Genomic DNA, 27,267 nt, shown 5'->3' on the forward strand with positions numbered 1-27,267 from the left:
TTTAATACTACATTACAATACCATATATTTTGGTGAACAGTCGGGTCCGGTCACCCCCTCTAGCGTCGTCACTGACTTTAACATTACTTTTTATCTTTATACGTAAGTGGTCATCGTGCAACATCAATTCTAAGTTTTTTTTAAAAAAAAACTACTTTTTGTCGATTTTCACGAAAACCACATTAGGATTTACACTCATTCGCATAATAGAGTTCAGTTCATTGAGACTTACCGAGTAATATGGGTCATCTTTGGACGTTTTTCATCTTGTTAAATGCTACTAATATTGCAGAATTTGTTACCGTTTTCACGAGTTTTAATACATGTTAAAAACTAGGGCAAAATTAATGAACAGTCTCAAGCAATATTGTTCTGTGCTAATTATTGTTCTATAGAAAATTGTGGTAGCACATCCTAGTTTCAATAACAACGACCTAATTAGTCTAGATTTAATTAATATTTTCAAACAAATTAACAAACAAAACGGAAGAAAATAAAAGTAAGAGCAAAATATTGCTTTTACGAATCGATCCACGTAGACTCTACCTCATCATGCAACGTAACAGTCTGCCAGGAAGCAGGTAGCTAATACTTGAACGTTTATTGCACTGGCCTACTTTTAGAAGAACCGTGCGTGAAGGTAATGGTTTTCCCTCTTTGAGTGCATTTTGTCACATTCACTACTCCAGAAGCCACGTGTTCCGCATCTTGTCCTAAATTTTGACGCAATCTCATTAGTCTTCGTGTAAAACCGAGAGAAAATAGTTTCTCGCACTCTGAACTGAAAAGGCAGGTGACAAACAAGACTAATTGATTGTTTGTGGTTTTTTGGATCCTACAAAGACTTGTGTGACTAGACAGATCTAAGATTAACATTTATGTGAAAGCGTTGCTAAAGTTTCTCTTTAGAATGTTTCACTAATACTTGTCTGTACAATCTACTTACAACTACAAAGTAAGGTTAACATATCTGAATTTTATCAAAAGCTGTAAGGACCTTGAACAAGTTTTATTTGTGGCATTCATTTTTATACAGGGTGAGCCATTTATCTTGGTACACTCTTGTAACTTTAATTGATACAAGTCTTTTTCTTTAAGAACAAAATGTTTATGTTTGAAGATTTTTCTCTGGAGAAAAAAATGGATGTTCCATAACTATAACTATAACTATAACTATAACTATAACTATAACTATAATAATAATAATAATAATAATAATAATAATAATAATAATAATAATAATAATAATACAATGACTTTAGACGTATGTGAATGAATGATCTGGTAAGAATTGAGCTTAACTCTCATTTTCTGCACTAAATTTGGTCTTTGACTGCAATTGTACATATACAATTAACAAGTCTGTGTTTCTTCTAGAGATATGAATGTTAATTACAAATAGAGAATTGTGAAGATTGAAAAAAGTATTGTTAATACAAAATTGACATGACTGAAAGCAATATACTGCATCCATGAGCATTAGACACAACATCGGAAATCTGTTAAATTTAAAATCAATGCGTTGTTCTCTTCTACAAATCAAAATATGACGGAATGAAACATTCTAGTGATCACAACGACTTGAGAACCTTTTTCTCTACACCAATCACAAAAATATTTAGCGTCACGTGTGATTCATCGGAAGATTTCGGTACGGTTCGTGGAGCTGTCTTTCGACGCACACTTGAATAAAACTTGAAGCTTGAGAATTACACCAACAATGTTGCCAAACTTGAAGATATCGTGAACAAGTGACAAAATATACACTTTAATAACTGTAACACGAACTGTAACAATTATTCCAATAAAGCGGCAACAATAATAACAGCGAAAATAGAAAACAACACCACTAAAAAATAAACAAAATAAACAAATCCGACAACATTGTACTCTCAGATGATGCTTTCCGTAAAGCACGAGAGACGGCACTGGCAAAATTTAATGGGTGGGAGTTGACAACTGGAACACACCCTTCCGTTCTATTGAGTGGTGAAATTTGAAGGTCAAGGTCAAGCTTCATGACTCCCTGTGATCATTATAGTACATTGTAACGAAAGATTTGAATTCAGAGGTGGATGACGGCTGAGTTTAATAGGGGACATCCGAGAAAGTCAATAAGCTATAATATTGTTGAAAATTACCTCACGAAACAAGATCAGTTTACGATGATAAGCAACGTTGTAAATTCAGTTTTACAATATATCTTTACGTTCACCCGTCCAATCCATAGTAAACTCTACTTTATTCTCTTCCGTTAATGCCATACCTCAGTCAGAATAGCTGAAAGTTATATAGATAATCACATAGCAGCCAATTTTTAGGTATTTGAGAATTGTTTCGGAGATTTGGATTGACTAATAGTTTCTTTCAGCGTTCTTCATTGACTACTTCATTATAAATTATTTTGATCTCAGTCGTTCGTTTGTGAACTCTACGGAGGCTAAGTTTGCCTTTCCTACCCGATGATTCAACCAAATGTCCTAATACTTATTTATCGTTGGCTGTAGAGAAAGCGTATACTTCTAAGACTCAAGCCGAATTCTGAGGGTTGATGGTCCTTACAAAATAGCTCAGTCATCTTTTGACAGTGCCATAGGTCATCTGTAATATCACTGTTAGTTTCAGGCTTTCCTCACCGCTAACGCCGCCATACTTCTCTTCTTAATTTCAAGACTCAATAAATAGTCTCAGACTTTGTCGCAAATAGTTGTATTATGATTGTAATGTGTATGGAATGACATGATTGTCATTATCATTTATTCTGGCATGTAGTTGATAATGAGTATACTGGATTTAGGTGTACCTCGCCCCTGTCTTTACCCGTTCTCATTATTCTGAACAAAAACAATGATATTTTGGCCTCCAGGTAGATAGATAGTTCGCAGTTTAAAGTTATATTTGGTACTGAGACTATATGAGGAGTGGACCTACAGATTAACATAAAGTTTGAATTATGAACTCCATGAGTCCCCATTGGAAATCAAACTCAGAACTCTTTCCCAGAAGACATGTATGTTAGCCATATGCCTAAGAACTCTATTTAACTTCCAGTAATATCCAGTAGGTAAACCAAAAGTCGATGGTAACTGTAAACAATGGTAACACAGTAAAGGTACATATTGTTTACATTTGAAAATATACAATTTGGCAAGGCTTCATCTGGTCGCTTGAAACCTATTTTTCTAAATATTGAGTGTGCAAAGAAGAGAAAATTGATAAACCAATTGTAATTGTTGGTATACGCACCTGTATGTGTTCTCCCTGTGGTATTCTTCTTTACATTTGCAGAACTTTCTTACAATTACTGCATACTCTCCGTCACAGCTTATAAACCTAATCAAAAAAGATTAACATTTTTCACATATATCTTTATAATTAGATGGTTCTTCAACCTACTAAATCTATATTTGATACTTCTATATCCACTAATTACATTATATTACACTTCACCTTGAGCACACAGCTTCTCTTATCCTCCTAATCATGTAATTAAAAATACCAAAACTTTCCTTACCAAAGTTTAGCAAAAAGAAATCGATATTAAATTTCAATTATCACTATACAGAATATTGCCTAAGCAACTATGTTACATTTGAAGCATGTGCAATTATTCGCCTCATAGCGCCGATTACGTATAGAAAACTCCTAACAACTGATGTTGGAAGATATAGCACTAATAAATATCTACTCATGACAATGTGAAATACATGTTAAAAGAAGATAAATAATTGAACATTATGTTGAGTTTGGATAGTGTTTATTAGATTGTTTACGCATTTATTAAGATGTTGAAATTTTATATACACGTTTTATATTTACGTCAATTTTGTGCAAATACTAAATTGTATTAAAGTGTTCTTTTGGTATAAGCAATTGGTAATGATTTGTTAGGAATGTAGATACAGATATCAATTATAAAGAGGAAGTTTCGGTCTCCTTAGGTATAACAATTAAGGATAACATCATAAGTGGATGATACTGCTTAAATACGTAAAGCAGCAGTTAACAACGAAATTAATATTATATAACAGTATATGCAGTTTTATGTGGTACATGTTACACGAATTATAGAGTAGAATTTTGTGGTAACTAGTAAACCTATTAATGGTAGATTCATTCCAAACTTATTGGAATATTGAACATGGCTCGGACGATACTTTAAATTCATGAATCTGACTAAAAATTTTGATCTATGCAGACCGGTATAGTGTGGTAACTATAAAGGTTCAAATGATTAAAATTGGAGTTATTTCAATATCCTATAAATATGATTTTCACTGCAAAGAAGATTATTATGCGTGAAAAAAATGATGATGATTGTTAAATAACTAAAAGAATTATGAAGAGACATGAGCTTACCATTTTTCCTTGTTTGTGGAAGACCCAGCTTCTTTCAACAATAGGGCTGGATGAGATTCGGAACCTACATTAAGCTGTAGATCGACGCATCAGTTAGACTCGGTGATGTGAAGTGATGTGTTGCGTAATAAATATTGTGGTTTAGGACAAAAAAAAATTCTTTTTATGTTAACTGTGTATGTAAAGAATGGGGTGATTCAACAACATATTCGATTATTAAGTGAGTTTTATTAAAATACTATATGTGTTGACGTGGGAGTTTCGGGTGTGCTATGATTGGGAATTATGTTGGCGGTTGTACGGTAGACAGAGAGCTCGTAATAATAGGGATATCACGGCAGTGGTTTTGGTTTTTGTGATCATGAATAAATACAGCGAAACCTGTCTATGTTGGCCACCATTGGTTCCATTGAAAAGTGGTCAACTTAGACAGGTGGCCAACTTACAGAAAATAACGCTACCTTTCGACAAGCCGTCAGGTGAAAATAGTTGGCAATTGAGATAGTTAGCTTTAACCTTGAAAATTTTCCGGAATTACTAATGTTTCCCACTGATGAAAGGAGCCGATATAGCTAATGGTTTTACCAAAACAGACACGGTAAACAAATACGAGAAACGGGAATACGAAAGAATTAAGTAAAATAACAAAACTGTATTTTGCGTGGCCAAGATACGCAGAAAAATTATCATTATCATCATAGGATAAACATTGCTTCAATGCGGCCAACTTCCAAGATAGACAGGTGGCCAACTTACAAAGTACTAAGTAATGAATATCTTATGGGAAAATGCAGGTTCAAGACGAACCTGGCCAAGATAAGCAGGTGGCTAAGTTAATAGGTTTTACTGTATATAATTGCGAATACAGATACGTGTTTATGTATATTTAATACTCTTGTTAAGCTTATGGCTTTAATACTAAGGTGTTCCGTATATTAATTTCTACAATAAGTATTTAACAGAATCAAAATCTCCAAGAATGTGACGTATACCAATCGATAGACATTATTAAGCTCTACAATATGTTGTGCGTGAGTGTAAAAGCTCATGAGTAGTTTTTGAGATAATGGAGAAAAAGTAATTAATTTGTAGGACTTGATGCTATGTAGAACACCATGCTACTTACTAAGGTGAAACTATTACTAAAATATATATGCTCCTTAAGTTCTCCATTATGATATACCAAGATGATAGTACACAGTATAGTTAATGAAGTTAATAAGATATAGCTTAAAATTAACATTAACTCTTAAATTTTAATTTCTGGTGAACTAAAATATTGGCTAAATATAAAACGTATATCAGTCTATAGATACTGAACAAAATGAAACTCTTGAGGATAAATTTTTATATGTAGTTTTTGAAAAAATAAAAATAAATAAACTGGAATAATATGGAATAAATATTATAGGTTAGCGTACACACCTTTGGGTTGAGAGATCCTAGTTCGATTCCTGGCGGGAACTCATGTGGTTCGGATCTCATGTTAAGTTGTAGGGTCACACACATGTACTGAAAGGGACGCTACACTCAAATAAAAAAACGTAAAATAAATATTGTACTATAATATCATATAATGCATGGTTTATATAAATCTATATATTTCTTAAGAAGTCATTGTGTACCTGTGGGAGTAGGTGTACTCCACGTTGAACGTCACTAATTTATGCATATGTTCGTGCACGAGCATTGAAATTTCAAAACTTAGAACGTAGTTTCTGTATGCTCTGAAGGAAATAAAATATTTAAGAGTTAATAATAATAATACTCTCATCTATAATATTCTCATCTATAATACTCTCTCTTGGATGTCAGCAAAGCATAATTGACCCCGCAATATAGATGTCAGAAGGAAGTTAATACGTAGAGTCAGAAACAATATTAAGTATAGGTTGGAGGTATAAGAAGTGATAGCTCCAACCTATACTTAATATTGTTTCTGACTGTACAAGTTAAGAAAATACGTACAAATTCGTAAACATTAATTAAAGAAATAAAACTAAAATTTATTAATTAATGATAATTTTATTATATTTCCTTTTATTAAAAATGGTATGCATTGTTTTTCTGTTAATTTTACCGTGAAACTCTTGATTGGTTATGTTTTAGTATCAGTTTCATCTTAATAGATGGCGTGTTATTAATCCTTTGTTATTGATTACGAAGAACACATGTTTCATAGCCATAAAAATTCGTTTTTGTCGATTTTCCCAAAAATTACTCATTACTCAAAAGATTCACCTTAATACGTACTATTTTGTTCAGCTCAATATCGAGTGATACATGCTTCATCTTTGCCTAAATTATTTTCTAATTTACGTTAACATTATTGCAGAATGTAATAAATTGCTTCCTATTATACGCTAATACTATTGTGGAAAATAATAAATAATTTTCAAATTTGCACTAATACTATTGTAGAATATAGCAAATTAAATTACACTAATACTATTGTTTAATATAATAAATTATTTTCTATGCTACACTAACCCTATAGTAAAATATTATAAATAGTTTTCTATTATATGCCAATACTATTGTAAGATATAATAAATAATTTTCGATTATATACTATTGTGGAATATAATTAATAGCTTTCTATTATACGCTAATAAATTTACTATTGTAGAACAATTTATACTATTATACGTCAATACTATTGAAGTATAAATAGTTTTCTATTATACGCTAAAACAATTGTACATAAATAACATAAATTATTTTCTTGTATTTACAAGCACATATGATAATGTTAAGCACGTAATACAGTATTGTGCTTGATAAAAAACAAAGTTTTGACAAGTACAAGGAAGAAAAAACGATGGAAGTCCAATGTTTGTAATTTATTGAAAATAGATACTTTAGTTGTCATTCGTAGCTCTTTTATGTAAAGCAAGTTGATTTATTCGCCAATTTCTTTGAATGAACACCCTTTAACCGCTCAACAATCACTGACTTATGGTATTCTATACAAATAGTACATTTGCAAAACAACCGGTATCTTAATTCAATCAACATTTGTGTTTTCACATGTAAACTTAATTCGATTTCATAAACTAAACTAAACTAAACAATCTAAGAATCTATTTGTAGTTGCTTAGAATTCGAATCATCCTTAGAAGAGATGCTATCATTACATACATTAAGTAAATTCTTATCAGTTTTCTGTTCAATGGGTTTCACAGTTCAATTTCAAAGTTAGCTACACTTATCCTAGAAACACAATTCATTGCTTTTCCTTTTAACTATGGTCGTATAAGCACAACAGTGTTATCCAGGGCGAAAAAATAGTATAGCATCCCAAGCAGGGGCAATTTGCCGTGAACTCTCTTTTGCTCTTGAGCCTTTGATCTTCAAAGGGTTCTTCCAAAAATAGCTTGTCGACTTTTCGTATCTCTAAATCCGTAACTTTGTATTAATGTTTGTGTGTGTGTGTTTATGTGTCACCTACACGTAGTGTAGCAGCTGTGAAATATTTCGCCTTAGGAAACTCTGACGTAATTAAAAGAAGTCACAGCGTATGCAGAGTGATGTCATCGTTTGACGATCTTGTAAGCGACGACTGTTGTGTCGATGTGATCAGCTATCAACGCTGAAACCTGACAAATAAAGCTTATATTTTCCTTGTTTACTTGGTAATTTTCCGTTCTAATTATAAGCAAGGAAAAGTCGTTTAATAGAAGTTAAACGTTAAATCCGTCGCTTTGTACGGCATGGGACAGAGTTATTAATTTGACCTAACTGACACCATATAAATTCTAATTATTGATTGCTAGCTGAAATGCTCGTTCTTTACACGGGAAGAATAAGTTTGTTAAAAGTATTTGAACCCTCTTTCCACTCTTAGGATATGCATATCAATAAATGTGTAATGATAAAAATCCATAATTTTACCCCTCCCCACGTTACTCCCTCCTTCAATTTTGTACTTAGACGCATTGGGATTGTCCGCAGTGACCCCTAAAACTATGGATTATACACTAATATCTGTCGTTTTTGATTATTTTCACTTGACATATCTTACTGCCCCATCTCTCACTTGTTCTAATCTATATGCTAATAATGCAATGAAAATCTAAGTTAGATCGTGGCCTACTCATGTACCAAATATGATCGTATGCTGTGCAGCGGTCTGGGACGAGTTAGTCGCCAAACATTCTTATATCCAATTTTTATTCATATCGCAAATGCAACCTTTTTCGACATTAAAATGGAAATTTTCAAAAGCGCTTTGTGTCAGAAATTCATATACCAAGCTTCATTTTCCTAACTTAATGTTATCAAAATACTAAATTTTTCGCATAAATTATGACCCCCGTTCTCCCCTTGGGATATGCATTTTAATACTCGTATAAGTAACATGATAAAAGTCCAGTTCGAGTCAGTTGATATCTGTATCCAAAAATTCTTTTGAAACGATTCAGCTATTTCCCCGTGATTCGATAAATGCAAAAATGCTTTTTCTTTTATATAATGGAGTTTCGGCAGTTAAACGGTGGTAGGGAAATTCCAGGTTCAAATCCCATATGTAATGCCATTATTTCGTAGTTCTACTACATAAAACTTTTAACAATAGATTTGGTTTAGTGAATGTTGAGAGGAAGTCAATATATGTAAATTAATGCTAAACGATTGTAGTACATCCATTCAGGCTTATAGGTGTGAGGTAGCCAGTGTGAAGTCACAGTGTTTCTAGCGAAAGAAAAGCTATACCACTGAGTGCAATAATTTTGTGAAGTACAGGAGCTAGGGGCGTTATAACTACGAATAGCTAGTTCTGCACCAGAGAAAGTTGACACTTGTTTCTCATTGTTAATAAAAAGAATAATTAAAAACAATTTTGATAAGTTAATAAAATTAATCAAAGATTCAACCAAAACGCCTATCTTAGTTGTTTATAATCTACATAGCTTTGAACATTCTCATGTACGTGGATTCAAGTTTTAAGTCACTTGCCTCGTTAGTGACACCTCTTGGATACATGGGTTTACGATTTCAAATTATCTACCATCTCAATATCCAAGAGTAGTTTTTCACCAGACAAACTTTTATATAGATATTCAAAGCACCAGCCAGACAACAAGATACGCAACCTAATATGGAGACACTAGTATTTATATCAGGTACTCATCAAGAGAAGAATTGAATTATAAGAAATGAACTTCTTTTTATGGAAAACATAACACTTTTATTTCAAATTTAATCACACTAGACCCATCTCATTAATTTACATAATTTGAACTTCCAATTTGAATTTGTAATGCACTAATAGAATATTTACCTTTAGACAAGAACAATATTTTTGTAAATATAAATATATTATCTGCAGAAGTTCTTCTGTATGTATTTATTCATAGATAGAATAACTGAGAAGAGAACTGTTTCTGACCCATTTGAGAACTTTCTTGTGAGTCCATGTATCTGAAAAGACCATTTAGGAGTAAGAACAAAGAACTTCCCGCAGAAAGGTAAACCTTTTTGAACATGACGTTTTGTAAAAATTGTCTGACCCTTGTATAAGTTCCATTAGTTTTGTCGAAAGTTACTTTCGACAGTCAGTTGAAGATCAGAAGATTAGAATTGTTTTGAGCACGTGACTCAACTAATTTAACGTACTTACAAGTGAAATTATTGAACAATCTTATGCTATTATGGAATTCAGACTTTATTTTGTACAGGATTCATCTCCTTTTCTTGAATCAAGAACTTCTCTGTACCGGTGCAATTGACTGTAATTTCAACTGAAAATTTTGCCAAAGCTCAAAGAACTATTATCGAAATATTAGTACTCATAACATTACAAACATTGACTTCTAATCACTTCAAGTGACATCAATTAGGTAAAATATAAAAGACACTTAAATTAAACGACAGTCCATGTACGATTTTCAATATGTGTCCTCTATTTACCTATTTTTTTTAGATCAAAGTTTACAAATTAGTTTTCATGTACCTTTTATCGACTTAATAATAATAATAATAATAATAATAATAATAATAATAATAATAATAATAATAATAATAATAATAATAATAATAAAATAATATTTTCGAAATGTGGGAGTGGAGAAGAGTGAAGAGAATTATCTGCGTTCTACGAAGGCTAATGACGAAGTGCTAGAGGAGAATAGTAGGGAAGAAGAGAGCAATACTGGATGCTGTTATAAAGATGAAAGTGAACTGTTTATCAATGATTGAGAAAAAAAATTCCATAATGACGTGAAAGTGAGATGGTGGAAAGAGAAACGGGAATAGGATAAACACTATAGTTGAAGCATGGTACTAAAGCAAATCTGCAAGATCAAGACAAAGAAGAGTTAATGGTGTCCCTGCCAACGATTCCAGAATATTTATGATGATGATGATGACCATAAAGATGATCAACCAATCAAATTTGTTTCAAATTTTGCATGCATGCATATTTCTGGTGACAGGATACTATATTTTATTAATTCCGACCCCGACTCAATACATTTATTACATTTTTTTAAATTAACACGCAGCACTTCTTTATGTTCAACATATGTTGTTAGTAGCTTAGTAGTGGTACAGCTACAAACGAAGTTCAATTTTTAAGGGACATGTTTTGTAAGTAACATGAGTATCACTGTCAGAAGTAAATGTGTCATTGTTAGAAGTATTTGAACCTCTGTTAAGAGCATGCGTATCATTGTTAGGAGTATCTGAATCACTGCTAGAAGAATTTGAGTCATGTTGGGAATATTTTGTGTGTTAGCAGTATGTATTATTGTTAGAAGTATTTTAGCCACTATTCGGAATATATGTATCTCTGTTAGGAGTACGTGAATCACTGCTAGATGGTATCTTTTCCCGAATCTAGCTACTAAAATCGAAAGTATTAAGAATTTACTACTACTTCCGATCTCAATATTCGTCTTCATAAAGCAAAAAAACTGCAAAAGGTAACGGTAAAAGGCTCATTTTGTGTCCCAACAGTAAATTCCATTTCCTAAGTCTCTATTCAAACTGGAAATGGTATAAATTATAAATTAATCTTTTCCGATTTGAACGTTGATCACCGTAGAGCAAAAACGGTTACAGATAGCGATAAAATTATTCTTTGGAGTCTATTTAGTATCTTAAAAATAGATTCCATTTCATCAATAAACTTTCCATTCAAACTCGAAGTGGCAGAAATGAACGATTTCCGGTTTCAGTGTTGATCGTCATAGAAAAAAAAAAACGGTTAGAGATAATGACAAGGAGTTTCTTGATATGGATCCAGCACCACAAGAATTACATTTCATCTCTGACTTTATTATTCATTTGGGCCTGAAAGTGGTAGATTTCAAGTACCACTTCCGTTTTTAATATTGATATTCATGGAGCAAAAACAGTGGGAGAGAGTGAGTCTTTCTGATATGGACTGATATGAATGTATATACAAAGAATATATTGTATCTTTGATCTTTTTGTTCTATTGGAACCAGAAGTTACAAAATTATAAGTACTACTTCCAGTATCGGTATTGAATTGGCATACTGTGAAACGAAACAAACTTGTTTAGTTTTTCATCTTGCTCTTCTGTAGGAACTGTAGCCCAGCTACAATTTCAAAGCTTTTATTTCCATTACAAATGATAGGTATGAAAGGTTGCAGCTTTTCTGTGGCTAATGTAGTATATTAGATTGATTTTTAACTTCACAGAAATCCAGAACGCTATGTATAATTAGAAGATACGATACCTATTGCATTTACTATTATAAGAAAAATAAGTATTTAACATAGAATCTAAAAATACCATTGATAAACAAATAAAGAATATTAATATTTTCCTTAAATTATTTTCTTTCATCACAGTTAATTAACACTGACCTAGGCCTTGCTTAAGGATATTGTATAATTCTGTAATAACTTTTTAAAAAAGGAATTACCAATGCCTTCTGTGACGTAATTACAATTACTTTGACCTTTATGCCTTTCAAGAACAAGAAGTGATTTCTTCTACTTTCAAGGAGCAGCGTCATAGTTAAAAAGAATGGCATCCTCATATTGTGTATTTCAGTCCAAAACAGTAATTATTGTTATTATTTTTTAAAATCAAGATCAAGAAAGAAAAACCAAGAAACATATTTTGTAATTATTCTTGTATTGACGTCAAGGTGCATTTCCTACCTCAAAGTAGAGACTATTATACGTGTATTTACAGAATTTTCTTTTCTTTTTTCTTTTTAAATATTTCTTCCACAATAAGATTATAGAATTGAAAATGTCAATTAGGAAGAGCTTAGCGATTGCGAGTCAATTATCGCAGCTTGATGATTTCTTTCATTTTACTCCTCATTTAAGAGATTATTATTTATTTCTGGACATTTTATATGTTCTAAGTACTTTTATGTTTAATTGTAACTTTGGAGTATAAAAATGACTAAAAATACGTATCTCTTGTTCTGACGTATTGTACTTTTAGATAAAATTTCTAAATATAATAAACAGGAAGTATAAACATATTATGCAAAGGAATTCCTTCTTTTTCTTCTATAGTCTCGATAAAGAAATAAAAATAGATTTATGTTGAAAATTAACAATGATTATTATTATTGTAAATATTACATTTTTATTTATTTAGAATGTTAACAGCAGGAACTGTTCAATACACTACTATTTCAAAACGAATGTACGATTACATGTAATAATAAAAGGTTCAGATTATAGAACTAAACTAACTTTCTTATTATCGTAATTCAAATTGAGTTACGAGTCATTTCCTAACTACAAGGTGTTTCAAAACAACACCAACAACGTTTGGGAGGTGATTCCTGACACCAAGATAAGACATAAAGTATAGGCCAACCTGGGTGCACAAATGCTTCCTTTCGGAGTTATAGACTGCCAAAAACATACAAAAATTACCTTTAAAAGTCCATAGTTCCAAAATTATGGGACTTACCGTAGTCGGGTCAAGACTTCATTTAGGAACTAATATGTGTCCTATCCAAAAATAAATGTTTCAGAATTCTAAGGTACTCACGCAACAATTTTTATAGAGGGAGTTTGGCTACGGACATATAATTTGAAGTACTCACCAACTGCTTCTATAAAAATTGTTGCGGAAGTACCGCAGGACTCTGAAACTTGGATATTTGGATAAGGCACATATTAGTTCCTAGGTGAAGTCTTTTCCAACTACGGTACGTCTCATAGTTTTGAAGCTATGGATCCCTAAAGTTATTTTCTTTCATGTTTTTGGCAACCAATAACTCCGAAAGGTCCACTGGGTTTGTGCACTCAGTTTGGTCTATACTTTTTGTCTTATTAGAGTTGTTTTGAAATACCCTGTATATATAAAACTACATGAGCTGACATAAATTAAAGGGGTACTTCCGGTTGACGTGGAAAGTTATAATTTGGCATAATTGAAGCTTTCCGAGACTAACCCACAGGAAAATTTCCAAAAGCGAGTATTTCTAATTTTTAGGGGTCTAAAAGGGGGATGAAGAAATTTCTCATGTTATTTAAATGGACCTTTTCTTGGACTTATAACCTCATATTTTAGGTACTTGGAATTGGAATAAAAACTTGAAGTTCGGTATGCTTATATGTTTTCGTTAGTGTTAACTAAGTAAATCATTTTATAGAGGTACGTATATTAATGGAATCTCTCTATTTATGAAATATGAACAAAATTGTTGGAGTTATTTTCGAGAAAATCATTCACAGAAAAATTAAGTAGATGACCGGGTCATGAAACGTATAACTTTGTTGAAATATCAAATTTAGTTTTATTTGTTTTAAGACTCTTTATCTCATATCGTCATTTGAAAGTATAAGTAAGGAAAATGTCCCAATTCTGTCACGCTAAGCTTTGAACAACCACTGTAAAACCTAGAATATAAAAATGGTAAACATTATGATTTATTAAATAGCTTGACATTTGTGATATCTTTGATAAAATATTTGGTTCTTATATTAGCAACAAATGCCTTCCAAATACACAAAATAAAACTTTGGAAATAGCTAAGTTGCCCAATATTGTATATGTAGCTAATTTCGCAATTCACTATAATATTATCTGTAAGCGGGTTAGTTAATTATCGGAAAAGAATGAAGCTTGCTGCAATTATAAAATTCCCATAGTATTAATATTTATAATTCACATAGTATGAACATACATAATATGTAGAAACTCAATGGTGTACCCAGTAAAATTTTCTTTGTGGGGGCAAGGCTTTTTCAGGAGGGCTGGACTTTTATACACTTAAAGCGAATCGAAAGTCCTGCTTCAGAATGTAAAAGCATTAATAACTCACTATGCATAGCTACATATATACTACTCATTATTCGTATTCTTGATATCTGCAGTTGAAACATGGGTTTAGACGTTGAACCAAATTAGAATCACAGGTTATAGGAAGTGTACCAATAAACTATTTATAGGAAAAGAAAAAAATATTTTAGGAAAATCACATGTTTAACTTCGCCCTTGTGTGTGTAAATAAAAGATAAGGACCACCGTATTGAACTTTCTCGCTCTAATTTCTTAAACTAAATTACGCTATACTGCAGCAGTTATTACCAAAACATTTATTTATAAAATACGAACAAAATTAAGTTTTCGGAAATCTTTGTTCGAGAAAAGTTCACCTTCTAAAGTTAACTACCGTTTGTGGAATTTTAAATGACAAATGACTATCATGAATTAGAGTTATTTATGAAACATTTGTTTATGAGATATCAACACAATCGTGTGAGTCGTATTTGAGGATATAGTAAATAATATTAATAATAAAAAGGAAACTGCCATTATAAACATTTTCGTGATAGTGATTTGCCCAATTGTGCAGTTATTAATGGCATACGAACAAAATAGTCTTGAGTTTCTTTCAAATAAACTCACCTCCAAGAATAAATTCCTCTTGTGATATTTTTGGGTCAAATGATTTATGCCATATTATTAGGTTATTAATGAAATATGAAGAAAATTGCGTTAGTTGTTTGAGAAAATTGTCAGGGAAAAATCACCCCTAATAATAACTACCCTTTGTGGATATTTTTCGAGACAAATGAGTTATACCATATTAAAGTAGCAAAAGTCTACATTGTAGTAGTAGTGTCCGTCAAATTTGGTTATTAGTTTCATGAGAATAACTAGTTTCTGAAAATTAAGTTTTACGATGTCATGTTCGAAAATATTGAGGAAGAAGTTAATTTTACAGCACAGTCATTGATGATTTCTACAGTAGGATCTGTTAAGATAGAAGTGATTTTTACTGAAAATGGGCTAAAACATACTTTATTGTAGCTCCCCATGAGTTTAATTAGACTTACCCGAATGACAAAATAAAGGATTTAGGTTATGTGTATATGTTCATAATAATATCATTTATTAACCATAATGATTTCTATTCTGCGAGGCAGTTTCAAATGACTGTGGAAACAGATGTCCAACGTTTCGGTGAATTTACGGAGGTTTTCTGGAAAAGTTTCTCTAAATTGTTAAAAATATGACCCTTGAAATATCTGTAAATTTTTCAGTGACATAACTAGAACTTTAGGTTAAATGTACTTAATTATTCCGGTAACATTACTACAGTACAAAATTTCCGGTGAAATATTTAAAGTCCAGGTGAAATTCATTGAATTATTCCAGTAAAATTACTGTAAATATTTCAGTAAAATATCTAAACGTCAGGAGAAATTCATATAATTATTCGGTGAAATTACTGCAAAATTATCCGGCGAAATATCGAAAGATGATGTGAAATTCATGGAAATATTCCGGTGAAATTACTAAAATTTTCCTGTGAAATGTCTACAGTTTAGGTGAAGTTCCTGGAGTATTCCGGTGAAATTGCTGCAAAATTTCCGGTGAAAATGTGGCATTCCTGGTTGCCAGGTATTTCTCTGAAAAAAATTCCGGTATATTTTAAGGAGTGCATTTTACCATGGTATTAATGAAATATTTATATATGAAATGTAAACAAAATCGCCAGTGCCGTTTTCGAGAAAATACTAAGTAAAACTGAAATTTCTAATTTTTCGTCCCGTGTTTATACCCTTTAGGTTAAATGATACAAATTAATAATGAAAGCGAATGATTATGAAAGAATTAATGGAGTGAGTATGTGGCCGAAATACATGAGTGGCATTATCAATAAATGTTAAATATAGAAATGCTGATAGAAATCCAAATTTCCGCAAGAATAATTTCATATATTCGAAATCAAGTTGTAAGTCTAAAGAAATAAAGGTACGAATGCTTAAAATGACGCATAGAAGCATGGTAGTGTACTACCCTCCTTCGTTGCGCAATGTTAAAATTTCGTATTCATCAAGTTCATTCATCCATAGCATAGATTTTCGGGGAGAAACTGAACTATAGTGGCCAATTTTAAAGTCGACAATCTAACGACTGCCGGGAAATGATATTATAAATGTGATCCAAATTCATAGTTGTGAGGGTAGATACTTTCCGTGAATTTGCTTGTCCGATTAGAACACGTATATATCAGTTATAGATGGTAGTTTCAACTAAAAACAAAATATTTCACTATAAACAAGAAAACTAATAAAACTAATACTTTTGTAATGACCTTAATAACAAAATTTCCATGTCACATTATGTTGTCAATTAATTACTATCACATAACAGAATTATATACACATAACATGGAACAAAGGAAAATCAATAGGGTAAAGGTAAATAACATTATATAACATAACATATATCGAAGAAAAAAAGTTTGGTAAAGGTAAGTAGAATCTTAACATTTCATAGGTAAATAGCATCCTAACACTTTAGTGTTCGTATTACTTCAGACAAGACTACATCATAAAGTCAAGGAGATGTTCATTAGTGGGCGAAAGCCTTAATAGTTCGATGAGAAAGTTGAGTAGAGTGATGTCTTCAGTTGTTTGATTCCTTGTATTTCAGTTTAAATAAATACACTATGTATGCATGCTAAGCAATAATGATGTTAGAGCACATAATTATACTAAAGTTATAAGCAGTTGTGAATAGTTTTGTACTTCTTAATCTTATGCTTTGTTATTTGTATTTCTTATTTGTTTCGAAAACACAGTTTGTTAATATTTGTTTGTTTCTCCATTCAGGTCCTAGAAGTCAGACTGGATCAATTCTGCAACTACTAATATGTACTTTTTTGTTACATATACCAATTTTACGTACCTTTAAAATTCTTATACTTTTAATTACCTACTTACTTATTATATTTATTATTATTATTATTATTATTATTATTATTATTATTATTATTATTATTATTATTATTTGTATTTTCTTATTTCTATTTACTTAAATTCTTTCACTTTATTTTATAAAACGTATATACATATATGCCTGCTCATATCCTAGCAACAAGAAATGAACTCTTATATGACACTGGGGCCGCGGTGGCTCAGTGGTAGAGCGTTCACCTCTGGTGTTTGGGGTCACGGGTTCGATCCCAGCCCCCGCCAAGTTAACTTTGTGGTGGACAAACACCGTGTGGGTTTTCTCGGTGTTCTCCCGTTTCCTTCCACTTTCTTCATTCCACCATTTCATTCATTACTCATCATCACCGTCTCCTTTAGCCTAACCGGCATAATCCTGGGACGTAAAACTCAAAGATTTCATTTATTTTTTTCTTATATGACACTCCGTATCTCTTTTGCAGATTACCATAGCATAGAAATAAGTACTCCATACTATATCTAGTGGACATAAGAAGACAGTAAATAGATGAACAATCACAAATAGTGCATATCACGAATGTTCTGCACAGATGTAATACAAATCTAAGCATTTTGTAATGTATTGCATTGCATTGCATATTAGTGTTCTTGTTATTGTAAATTAATGTTACATTAATGATAGTGTGAGAATTTAATGTTACATTATTTACTTAATTTGTTCCATTTTTCATTACCAATTTCATTTAATTTTTAATTTTTTTCAAAGTAATGTGAATTATGTTAGCTATTTTTAAGCAAGCAGCTTGTGAAACAAAAATACACTGAGAAAAATACGTTCTCCGGACAGCGGTATATTGTACAAATATATGGAATCCTCTTGCTTACTACAGAAATCAGTATGGAGCATACGTCATCCATATGCTACATACGCACTGCCCTTAGATGTTACATCATGCTGTTGCAAGATGTCTGACATCTTACAGTCTTCCGTATATTACATACATTTCGTCAGCTATATGTTATACATGCCCATATGTATGTAAGATTCTGACCGCCTATATTGTTTCATACGGAAAGTACGTATAGATGGGATACTTATACGGGAAGTGTTATAAAACATGCTTTTCCAGTTATACGTTTGCTGTACGTTAAGTCCAAAAACTACAGGAATTACGCATGTAACCTACCTTTCAAGGTACGCCATCTACAACTTTTTTCTCAGTGTAGTGGGAAAACTAGACTACGGTCTGTCCACGACTCTCTATCTGTGATATTATTATTATTATTATTATTATTATTATTATTATTATTATTATTATTATTATTAATAATAATAATAATAATAATAATAAAGAAGGAAATAAATAATTGAAAAAATATTTTCTTTACAAAAGATATCCAGTAGATTCGAGTATTTTATGTAAAAAAATTAATGATACAAGTTAACTAAGCATACTTTCTATAATTTATTAGCAGATAAGTGTTGCATATTGACAATTTATATTTTATCAAATTATGCTAGCGAGTATTTATTTGATATAACGAATTTACAAAACGCAATTAGCTTCTAAAGCTTTGGATTCAAGGATACCCATCTTTAAATTACGATGGCTGTCAAATGAACTATCTTTTACTTATCTAAATTTCAGTATTTGCTATTCTTATCAAGATGAAGACTAACTATTCTGATGTAGTTATCTTCACATCAGAATCAGATGCTGTGGTAACGATTCCATATAATATGCATATTGTGTTCCTGCTAACGTCTGTTAGAATAAACAAAATGAGATAAAATGAAGTACAATTAAATGAAACGTTTACAAGTAAAAATAAGATCATAAATGAGTAATAATGATGAGATAGAAATGAGCTTATAAGTAAAATATAATTAGGAAGAAATATACGTATAGGACAACAAACAATACGATAATAGTATGATGTCCTCTTCTTCTAAGCCTTTTCCCCGGTAGTTGGGGTCGGTTTTTCGGTTCACTGTCCTCCACCAGTTTCTATTTTGTGTTATATCCGCTGTAACACCACACTGCATCGTATTGTTCTTAACACAATCTCCATTTTTTCTTGGGAGGTTTCAGGCTCGTTTACCATTCAGTTGTATAGCATCTACTCGGTGAGCTATTTATTTTTAAGGGTTTTCTTCTAATATATCCAAACCATTTCAGCGTAGTTTCGTGCAGTTTTCTACTACTAGTCACACCTTTACGATCTCCCAGATCACTTCATTTTTAATTCTGTCCTTCTGTGTCACTCCACGCATCCACCGCAGCATTTGCATCTTCGCAACGTGCAATCGTAAATTTTTCCAAGATCTTGAGGGGAAAGATGCAACATTTGGCTTCAAAATGGAATATATTTTTTCGAAAGTTGTCGCACTAAATAAAGTCCTCTTCACATTTTCATTGATGTGAACCTTAAGCTATGAGAATAATGGGGGTAACCTACATAGTACACTGCGAAGCAAACCAATATTGAATAACGTTTACTAAAGTTATCACAGAAAATTATTTTCTTACCATATTGTTTAAATGAGAACTCCCAAGTTAGAATAAATTGAACGTCTTGTCCTTGACCGATATGAACTTTAAGCACTGGAGATAACCAAGAAATCCTGAAGAAAATATAAGCTGTATTATGAAAAAATCACGAAATCGGCATTTGTTAAAATAACGTTAATCACTATTTCAACAATTGTAATTTTTAATGTATTTATTGAACCTGTATGGATAGCGTTATTATTTAGTGATAAAACAATGCGTTTTCTTATTTATAAATATCGTTTTTCAATGTTGTTTTAGCTCTAAGTGATAACCGTATCCAGAAAGCAGAAAATTTGAAAATATTTAAAATAGTGACTAACGTTGTTTTAAGAAATACTGATTAAACTATGTTCACAAAAGCTATGGTGTAAAATATTGCATAAATCAGAATTGATTTAACTCCTTTCATCTCTTTAATTTTTACTCATTTTAACCCCAAGCAATAAACTTATTTCTAACGCTGGGGGTAAAGCACACGCCAATATTTCAGAGTCGGATAAATTTTAAGAAAGTTATCTCGGAACAGATCCACAGACGAACACACAAATGGAAGTTGAGTCGATGGTGGAACCTCGCTTACGCTCGCTTTAATAACTTGTTCTTTTGGACATAAGGATATAATTATTAGTCCAACAGTTTTCTGGAAATAATAGAGTGGAAATTATAATGGAAAATTAATTTCTTATCTTATTATGTATATGAAGAAACTTTCATATCGGTAGTCCACATCTTACTTACCATTTTTACGCCTTATCTTTGACTAGAGAATCAAGGGCTCCGACAAAGCACAGTTGTTTCTTTTTCTCTTTTTAAAGCAAAGTTGTTTCCACTGCTCTTTTGCCTGTTTTTTTGAAAACATATTTCAAACCTATTTATAATACAAGTGCAAAAACATATCAATCTGTGTGTAATACTAATTCCTAATAGTACACAATGAAATTAATAAGTGTCGCTATATGTGCTACTTCCTTGACGGATTCCAATAAATCCCACTAGCAGCAAGCAATTTACATATTTAAAACCATTCTGATGATTTAAATGCAACTTGGAAACTGGATTGTTTTACTTTAATTAATTCAAAATAAGACATGGTCTCTAACCATGTTTAAATTCAAGCATTAAAATTTATGTATATTTTTGCAGTAATATATATGACTATTTAATTAAAATTTAAACCATATTGTTTCAATTAAATTATTTGAAAATGGGATAATCATGATAATGAAGATGAACGTTAGTTATTAGGACAAGTAAAGAGTTAGAGTTTTGAATTAAGCACTATTTTAACCTATAGAGAACCTATAGAGTACAGAGAATCAAAAGGTTAGGCGTAACAACTAGTTGTAATAAAAAAAACAGAAAGTTTCACCATTCTTCCAATTGTACCTTAGTCTGAAAATCATTTAATTATTGTGTTCCGAAAAAAGGGACATGAAACATTTTCAGCAATAATGAGAAATTAAATACAAAAAAAAAAAAAAAAAAAAAAAAAAAATGAAGGAAAAGGGAATTTGGTTCGCTTAATGAGCTCTCCATCTCCACAAAATACCTATAAGAATATTAAAGGAATGATCCAAGACAAAAATTTCTTTAGGACAAAAATTAATAGTGTTAAATAATAGTAGTTATGCTAAACTTAGATTACTTAACGTGGTTAGATTTTGTTTCACGGAATTATTATCTAAAATTTAAGTATAGCGTCAGTTAGTCAGGTGTTTTAGTATCTAAAAATCATAGTGTATGTGGAGACATACAGCAAACAATGCATTTATAGAACTCTAAACAAACCAAGTAGGAAGAAATTACTTTTATGCTATTTCCAAGGTTTGTATTTCAAACTTATTGACACAATATAACAGTAAAGAAAGAAGAAATTCTGTCAAATGAAATTCTATTACCGTTTCAAAGTAATATAATATCGAAAGGAGCCGTTAATGATTTAAATTTTTCAAACTGAACTCAAATTCAGTTCTTATAGAATATCTGAAGTTCACAATAAAGCATGTCTGGTACGGAGAACGAGGTTAACTGCAATTTTATACCAAAGGAAAAATGGATTTGAATTTGTTTTTCACACATATTAGCACTTGAATGCAAGTTTCAATTAAGACAACTCAGAAAATACGTATAACACGGGGAAAGACAGTCGGTGAACTCAAGTTTGAAGCTCCGGTTTGCAAAGCTGTGAAACACAGCCTTTGATACCCCGTATACCTATTTAATCATTTATTTCTATAGAAAGTGCAAATAAAATACCATATACAGGTAGAGCTGAGCCTATCCTTGACCGAGCTTCGACACCAAATATAACGATTTTTATAATATCTTAGACAATGAGCTACTTGTTCACCAAATTTTGTTTAATTCCTCCAATAGTTACCGAGAAATAAAATACTATATAGAAGGCGAACAAAGTTTTTTTTTTAAAGTTTAATGTCCCATGATTATACACTTAGCCTAAAGGAGACAGTATTTATGATAATGAACAAAATGATGTAATGTAGAAAATGGGAAAATCCTGCGAAAACCCACTCAAACGATGTATAACGTAAGCAAGTTTGAAAACCAACTAAGATAGCCAGCTTTGGATTGGACATAGAACTGGCAGGTATCATTATTGTAACGTTACTTTCTTAATTATAGATTCAACTATAGAAGAACAAAGATAATAGTTGAAATAGAAAATTATAGCACACCTATAAACCGAAAATTTCCGTAACTATTCCAAAAGACCCGGCTTATATATATATATATATATATATATATATATATATATATATATATATATATAGTAAAAAACTCCCACCGTAAAAAGTCAGATTTTTTTTGTATCTCTATTCTTCACCGTTTGAATAATGGAATTGAAATGATCGAGAAAACAAAGAAATATACACCACATTGTCTCAAAATGAATTTATTTTGTCATAAAATTACACTGAGAAACTGTTAAATAACATTAGGCAATATATATACAAATTTACAACGTAGCATTGAGTTTTATCTCTTTTTATCTATTACTTCTGCAAATAATGGAATAGACTGATCATTGAACTGAGAAACACAGAAATGACGATTGAATTGGATTGAATTGTAATGGTTTGTTCATGCTCGCATAATTAGTTCAGTGGTTCTTAACCTTTCTTAACTGACTACACACTTTACTGAACTTCCAGGCATCGCGAAACACTAGTTTGATATATTATTATTATTATTATTATTATTATTATTATTATTATTATTATTATTATTATTATTATTATTATTATAGTGAAACCAAATAGTTTTTATAGTGACTATATAGCACTAAGCATTATTACTCCGTATTAAATTTTTTATGACTTTTAAATTCTAAAATTTCGGGACACACCTTAAGGAACTGCGTGAAACACCAGTCTGTCCCGACACATCGGTTGAGAACCACTGAATTAGTTACTTGTGTGAATTTGTTTTCTTTTCTATTGACGGCCAAGTTTGACTTGACTATGATCTGTCATTACTTCTTTTGTAAAATAGTTAAGTTTCTAATAACTTTAGGTTTTTGAGAGTAGATGAAACAAAATTCTCTCTCGCTAGTAACTTGTCTGTTAAACTATTTTTTAAAAATGAAATTTTCTTATGTATTATCGGAAAAGTAGTTAAGTCATTACATTTGAAGTAAACCAAACAATATTTTTGAGCTTGTTTATACGCCTGTTCTGTATACAACCCGAAACTCTCAAACACATTTTCGGTTGCGGATCGCTTGGGGTTGAAAGCCTCAAGAATAAGAAAAGTGCATTACTCTCTTTCCTGCATTATTATGCCAGAATACGTCTAGTTTCCTTTCCTTTCCTTAAAAAGAATGTTATGTTTTTTTTCCCCTTTTTAAAAAATAGTGAAAGATACAGAAAGTAAGTGAATTCATGATACCTTGTTTCGAAAAAGAAAAAAAAAAAACAGACATACAATCAAAAAACTAAAACAATATAATTCTAGGGGCTGAAGGACACATACATTATATGTGTTTGTTTCTGACAGCCTTGTACAGATATTGTTGCTTGCTTAGAATTGTATATGACGGAAGACAAAATAACATTCTTTGTGTTAAAGTACAAATTTATTAAAATTAATCCGCACATATACTGTGAGAAATTGGAATAAATATTATTATCTTATTAACAGACAATTTAACAATTAGTGTCATTTGTGTTAGTAATATTTTGTTATTATTGTTGATACACGTTGTGTGTTTGTGCGTGTAAGTGAAGTCTCTTGTACAACACAGGTGTCGGAACCCTCTGCAATAACAAAAGGTAAGAGAAAACACAAAGAGACTCCAGTATGTCACGTTCAGTCTTCCTCGCGGCTTTATTGTATTTTACACGTGACTATTCAAATGTCCGTTATGCAGTGCTTTTCACATAACCTATTGTGTGAATAATGGAGCTGGTTTCAAGATGTATTATTAACTAATTGTAAGAAATAATTGTAGCATTAAATACTGCTTAAATTGGCAATACACAGAAGTAGGATAACAATGTATTTTTCCCAGCTACGGTAGATTCTACATATTAAATATTCTACAATTATTCTACAAATCAATATAATATTAGCATTTAACGGAAATAAAATGACCAAAGATGTGACGTATACCAATTTTTAGATGTCATTAAGCTGAACAAAATCTAATTGGTGACTGAAAATCCTAATGGGTTTTTCGGGAAAATTGTGACAATCAATTTATTTTGTAAATATAAAAATCGATGCTGTTCAAAAACTACTATACTTATCAGAGTAAAACTGATATTTTAGAACATCGGTTCTCAAACATTGTGTCGCGACACATTGCTGTGTCACGCAGTCCCCTAGGGTGTGTCGCGAAATTTTAGAATTTGAAAAATCATAAAGAATTTAATAATAATAATAAATTAAAATCAACTTTCAGACAGACTGTGTCAGTCAATATCTCCAACGGCAGCAATAATGCACAATACTACATACAATCATTCCATTATAAAAACTTATAGTGTTACACTATTATAATTTATATTATTGTTATTATTATTATTATTATTATTATTATTATTATTATTATTATTATTATTGTTACAACAACAACAACAACAACAACTACTACTACTACTACTACCATTACTACTCTACTACTACTACTCTATTACTACTACTACTACTACTCTACTACTCTACTACTACTACTACTACTCTATTACTACTACTACTGCTCTACTACTACTACTACTACTGCTCTACTACTACTACTACTACTCTACTACTACTACTCTACTACTACTCTACTACTACTACTACTACTACCCTACTACTACTACTACTACCCAACTACTACTACTACTACTCTACTACTACTACTATTATTACTACTACTACTACTCTACTACTACTAGTGCTTCTACTACTACTACTACTGCTCTACTACTACTACTGCTCTACTACTACTCTACTACTACTACTACTACAACTACTACCACTACTACTACTACTACTACTACTACTACTATTACTACTACTAAAAATATCAAACAACTGTGTTGCGAAGTCCTGGACGTTTAGTAAGTGTGTGTTCAGTGAACCACTGCTTTAGTATATAATAATTAAGTTTTTCATTATGAAACTACAAGATGGCAATACATATTATAGTTAATAAGGTATAGACCAAAATTATAATTAATGCTTTAATTTTAATATTTGTTTAATTAAAATATTATTCAAAGATAAGATCTATATCAATCACTAGATCATATCAAACAGAACAACCTCATATGCTTGAGATCAAATTCTGATGCGACGTTTTCGGGGAAGACTAGAAAGAACGATGTTTTATGGTTTTTAATACTATGATGTTTGTTGACAATTTGATAAAGTTAATAATTTTAATTTTACTAGGATAGTTTATTTATTTATTTATGTACTCTTTGTAGAAATGTACAAGGTTAAGTAGCAGATAATTCTTATTGTTGTTTGATTTATCCTAACAGTAACACACACACTTTCCATTAATATTTCTTGTCTTGTCTGATTATTCGGCCAGAAGATTTTATATATCATAAATCTGAACTACTAACTAGAAAGATGATAACATTTCTCCTCGTATGTGTCAAGAGGAAAAGAAGTTCAACAAAATGACGACTGTGTGAAGAATGTCTCAGTTTCAATTGTGTATTATCCATGCTGCATTTTAATACGACCCTGTTCAACAACATACTACTTCTGACAGTCTGGCTATTCCAGCTTGTTTGCAGGACATGTATAGGGCGGGTTTGTGACGCTAGGCGCTTTTCCTTAGTCCAACCCTGTGTTCTGTTGCTGAAGTTAGTTTTCCACTAGCAGCCCATTTCATTCACACTAATCTAATATTTCTACAGTAGCGTATTGTGAAGATTTAATTGCAATTTATGCTGTTTTGCTTTAATTTAATTCTTTGAACGTGATACTTAGTCGTAACTATATTAAATTTTAGGATTAACATTTGTGTGAGCACATGTTGATTGGTGGTAAAGGTAAGAAAAAAGTTAAATGTAAGCAATTAACTTTCAGTTAGGCACGATTTTAACCTGTTGCGTACAATGGGAGGAAAACTCGTGCGCTACAACTAGTTTTTGTAAAAACAGGGGTTTTGGTATAATGTTGAAATGTTCTACTCAAGCCATCGTAATTAATACTTAAGCTTTTAAAATATACTACCTAAGTATTTTAGAATGGATGTACATAATAATAATAATAATAATAATAATAATAATAATAATAATAATAATAATAATAATAATAATAATAATAATAATAATAATAATAATAATAATAATAATGATAAATAGGAGAACTGAAGTCGATGACCATGTTTTAAATATTATATAACAGCTTAAGAGGATTGAAATACATGGACATATTCATTAATAGTTTAACACTACTAAGTTCTCATGGAACAATTAATATTAATTTCTACAGAGTATATGGGTTTCGATACTAAGAAAAAATGAAAATACTGGTTATGTTCTTTTTTGAATAAAGACTTTCAGTAGTGGTATTAATCATATTTTATAGGACATTCTCTGTTAATTGCTTTACAATTTTGTTTGATGTTTTATACCTGATTTATAAATGAATGAAAAAGAAAATAATTAAAAGCTGCTCTTTGATATAATATTTTAAAACAATTTAATCAATTAAAAACAATATACAATGA

The sequence above is a fragment of the Thermobia domestica genome, chromosome 8, assembly GCF_964235325.1.
Source record: "Thermobia domestica chromosome 8, izTheDome1.hap1.1, whole genome shotgun sequence".
NCBI classification, from domain to species: Eukaryota; Metazoa; Arthropoda; class Insecta; order Zygentoma; family Lepismatidae; genus Thermobia; species Thermobia domestica.